Source organism: Syngnathus scovelli, chromosome 13, assembly GCF_024217435.2.
Source record: "Syngnathus scovelli strain Florida chromosome 13, RoL_Ssco_1.2, whole genome shotgun sequence".
NCBI lineage: Eukaryota > Metazoa > Chordata > Actinopteri > Syngnathiformes > Syngnathidae > Syngnathus > Syngnathus scovelli.
Window position 1 is genome coordinate 8,181,764 of NC_090859.1, and position 4,971 is coordinate 8,186,734.

The window sequence follows — 4,971 nt, forward strand, 5'->3', positions numbered from 1 at the left end:
TCCTGTTGCATGATAACGTCGATTAAGAAACATGAAGTTGAATTTGTTTTGAATGGTGTTATTTTTATTTTTTGTCTGTGTCAACAGGAAGCTTTCAGTTTTTGTGAGATTTACATGAAGGTAAAATTTCATTCACTCTGTAGGATACTGTTGTTTTAGTTAGCTTCATCATTACCGTATTTTCCGCACTATAAGGTGCACCGGATTATAAGGTGCACCTTCAATGAATGGCCCATTTTAAAACTTTGTCCATATATAAGGCACACTGGATTATAAGGCTCACCTTCAATGAATGGCCCATTTTAAAACTTTGTCCGTATATAAATCCATATATTTGGACACGCCTGCTGTAGTGGCTCAATATTGGTCCATATATAAGGCGCACCGGATTATAAAGCGGACTGTTGGCTTTTGAGAAAATTTGAGGTTTTTAGGTGCGCCTTATAGTGCGGAAAATACGGTACATGGACTATTTTTACCACTATTATGATTATTGCGTGTGCGCGTGTGTGCGTGTTACATATTTTATTTCTTTTGAAAGGTTACTTGCGTGCCCAATATGTTCAATTTGCATATGGCAGTTTTACCCATGCAAAGACAGACTCGTGAGCTGTCGGGTTGGAGTCATCATCTACAGGATATGAAACCATCTGAGATCAAGTTTCTGTCTCACTTGACCATCTGCAGATTCTGGCAAGAAGCTTTTTTGCTTTTCCTTCATACTTGGGATGCTTGTGATCAGACTAGTTTCCTGGCTTTGTTCTTACAGATGACAGTAAAGTCATTGTCAAACTATCTGAACCTATTAATGAATGGACTCGTAAGCATTCAGTCCCAATTGAATTATAGAGGAGACTCATATAGCAAGTCAAATTTGTCATTGAACTTATTATGTGCCAGTTTCTAATAAGATCACATCTGTGTGAACAGAGCTTTCGCATGTGTTTCTCTCGAAAGGTTAACAATCTATTTATATCCTTTAGGGAGGTGAGAAAAAGGGAGGTTGTTCTCGAGATGAGTCTCCTCTGGCCCAAATGACCAAAGAATGACTGACAGCAGGGGAGAGGGAAAAAATTCTGAGAATATAAAGTCATATACATGAACAAACTGAACACAGTGGCTACAAATTGTATCTTACTGATACCAAGCACCAGACTTTGATAAGAAACTGTCCTGAATGTGCCCTGCGTGTCCAGAACAGAACTGTGTCTCTTTGCTTAGGGCCCTGACGTTGCACAGTTTGGAAATGAGTCAAAAGTTTAGGTCTGTCTCTAAGTTATTATTCATTCACATTTAATACCTTAAAAAAACAAAACACATTTTGACTGGAAATGACATCATGTGCTGAGGGCTCAGGTTTATTTTGTGCATGCGATAAACAATAGTTTGTAAGATACAATTGTAGTGTTTGCGTTCTCACGTTGTTGAATGTTATCTACATGGCTCGCTTTAATAAGGCATTGAGTAATTTACACAGTATCTTTCATGAAAGTTGAACCACACACAACACAATGGTTGTTTTTATTTACATTGTTTCTACCGGCTAACGTTGAGTGACAAGAACATGCATACCATCTGCAGGCCATTGTATCATAAATCAATTGTGGACATTGAACTATTATGAACCCACAATAATTAGCTTTGGAAATGCCAGCATTGTAATGATCTGTTTTTAAACGCAGACTACATTCTCCATCCATCCATCCATCCATCCATCTTCTTCCGCTTATCCGGGGTCGGGTCGCGGGGGCAGCAGCTTTAGGAGGGACTCCCAGACTTCCCTCTCCCCAGCCACTTCATCCAGCTCATCCCGGGGGATCCCAAGGCGTTCCCAGGCCAGCTGAGAGACATAGTCTCTCCAGCACGTCCTGGGTCGTCCCCGGGGTCTCCTACCGGTGGGACATGCCCGGAACACCTCCCCAGGGAGGCGTCCAGGAGGCATCCTGATAAGATGCCCGAGCCACCTCATCTGGCTCCTCTCAACGTGGAGGAGTAGCGACTCTACTCCGAGTCTCTCCCGGATGACCGAGCTTCTCACCCTATCCCTAAGGGAGAGCCCGGACATCCTGCGGAGAAAACTCATTTCGGCCGCTTGTATCCGAGATCTCGTTCTTTCGGTCACGACCCATAGCTCGTGACCATAGGTGAGGGTAGGAGCGTAAATCGACCGGTAAATTGAGAGCTTTGCCTTTTGGCTCAGCTCTCTCTTCACCACAACGGACCGGTACAGGGTCCGCATTACTGCCGACGCTGCACCGATCCGCCTGTCGATCTCACGCTCCATCCTCCCCTCACTCGTGAACAAGACTCCAAGATACTTGAACTCCTCCACTTGGGGCAGGATCTCATCCCCGATCCGGAGAGGGCATTCCACCCTTTTCCGATCGAGGACCATGGACTCGGATTTGGAGGTGCTGACCCTCATCCCGACCGCTTCACACTCGGCTGCGAACCGTTCCAGCGAGAGCTGGAGATCACGGCCTGAAGAAGCCAACAGCACCACGTCATCTGCAAAAAGCAGAGACGCGATGCTGAGGTCCCCAAACCGGACCCCCTCAACGCCTCGGCTGCGCCTAGAAATTCTGTCCATAAAAATTCTGAACAGAATCGGTGACAAAGGGCAGCCTTGGCGGAGTCCAACCCTCACTGGGAACGAATCCGACTTACTGCCGGAAATGCGGACCAGACTCTGGCATCGGTGATACAGGGACCGAACCGCCCTTATCAGTTGGCTCGGCACCCCGTACTCCCGAAGCACCCTCCACAGAACCTCCCGAGGGACACGGTCGAACGCCTTCTCCAAGTCCACAAAACACATGTGGACTGGTTGGGCGAACTCCCATGCACCCTCGAGGATCCTGCCGAGGGTGTAGAGCTGGTCCACTGTTCCACGGCCAGGACGAAAGCCACACTGCTCCTCCTGAATCCGAGGTTCGACCTCCCGACGGACCCTCCTCTCCAGCACCCCTGAATAGACCTTACCAGGGAGGCTGAGGAGTGTGATTCCCCTGTAATTGGAACACACCCTCCGGTCCCCCTTCTTAAAGAGGGGAACCACCACCCCAGTCTGCCAATCCAGAGGCACTGTCCCCGATGTCCACGCAACGTTGCAGAGGCGTGTCAGCCATGACAGCCCCACAACATCCAGAGCCTTTAAGAACTCTGGGCGGATCTCATCCACCCCCGGGGCCTTGCCACCGAGGAGTTTTTTAACTACCTCAGTGACTTCGACCCCAGAGATTGGAGAATCCGCCTCAGAGTCTCCAGGCCCTGACTACATTCTGTAACAAAAAAATAGCTTTCGTCAGTTCATACGTATGAGTAATGAGTCACTTCTCTTTTTTCCGAAGCAAAGTTGACAAAGGTAACACAACTACGGGTTTGTCCATAAATAGGCTCAGTGACATTCATTGGCATCAGTTGGAGATGACCTGAAGTAGCGTACACCATTGTCAGTGGGGAAATGATTTTTTAAAAACCTTATTAATTGTGTCCTGTAAAATTGCTGGAATGAAATTCCTTTTAGAAAGCACATAATGCTGGTGTCTTTTGTTGCTAAAGTATGTCCTTGTTAATTGACCATTCAAATAATAAATCGAGCAAAACGTTATTCAGCTTCAATTTTGAGTTTTTGATAACCTTGGAGCTGCTTATTCAGAATAGCATCACATTCTAGGATTTTTTTCCCCTAGGAGTAGCCACGAAAAAAGAGAAAAGAGACAGGACAAAGCTCTGTAAAGATCTTTTATTTTCCTAGAGAAAAACTATCTTAGCAAGGTCAGGTCTTGTGTATTCCTTGCCAGGGATGGCTCTGGAATTTTCTCTCTCCCAGGGCTAAATGGGGCTGAGAAAATAATCTATAAATATATTTTGGGATATCAAATAAAATGTAGGAGGTGACTGGCTGCCCTGCAACTGGCTGGTGACCAGAACCGGTGTAATCTGCCTTTTGCCCAATGTTAGCTGGGATCGGCTCCAGTACCCCCACTGCCCCCAACACAAAGATATCCTGGTTTATGACTATCCAAAAACCCCAGACTCTCTAGTCTGTCCCTAAGATTCACCAAATTACTACTTTTTTTTTTTTTTTTTGGTCCACTATTGTGACTGATCAAATGCATAGGTACCAAAGATGAAATTTTGTGTACATGATTTTTTTTCTTCTAAAAATGTTTACATTTATTCATTGATTAAGTGACTTAAATGTATATTTTGATCAGATGTTCCCATCCTCATTATTGGACTGTTTTCCCAAATAAACAGAAGGTACTGTTTATTATATGCTCACCCGCCACACACAAGCAATAATTATTCATAAGTGTGTTGCTGCTCTCTGCTGGTTGCATCAAATTAATGCAACAAGAGGACGCTAAGTGGGGATTTAAAAAAAAAAGGAAAAACGAATTTCCTCAAACAGGGAGCGAACTGTGCACAATTTATTGCAAATTTGCCATGCATTCAGTAATTGCAGTTAATTGCACTATATCATGTTTTGGCTTTTTTTTAATTCCTCACAATTCATATCAAACCTGACCCTATTCTACCTTAAAAAGCCTTTTAAATAAAATTTTTTGGTTTGTTTTAAATTCTGCATCCCTAAGCAATCAGTCGAAACAACGAATTTAAGTAATTATGAAAGTAAAAAAAAAATGTTAGAATTAGGTTTCAAAATAAAAATGTTGGCCAACCAAAGAGCTACGCTTGACAACGAATGGGATGTATATCCTGCTCAGTTAATCGTTGTCGTTGACATATATGACCAAGAGGCTGTAAATACATTGTGTGAAAATAAATGGGAGTATTTCTTAATAGTAAAAGAGCTACACATACTTCGTTTTGATTTAATATAGCATCTGTCAACCATAAAACAGGGAGCACTCTTTTGACGTGCACCTTTTTGGTCGGCCAACATATTTCTCCCACCACCCTCCTCTTCTGCCCAGACCCCCCCCCCCCCCCTCCCCATTTTTT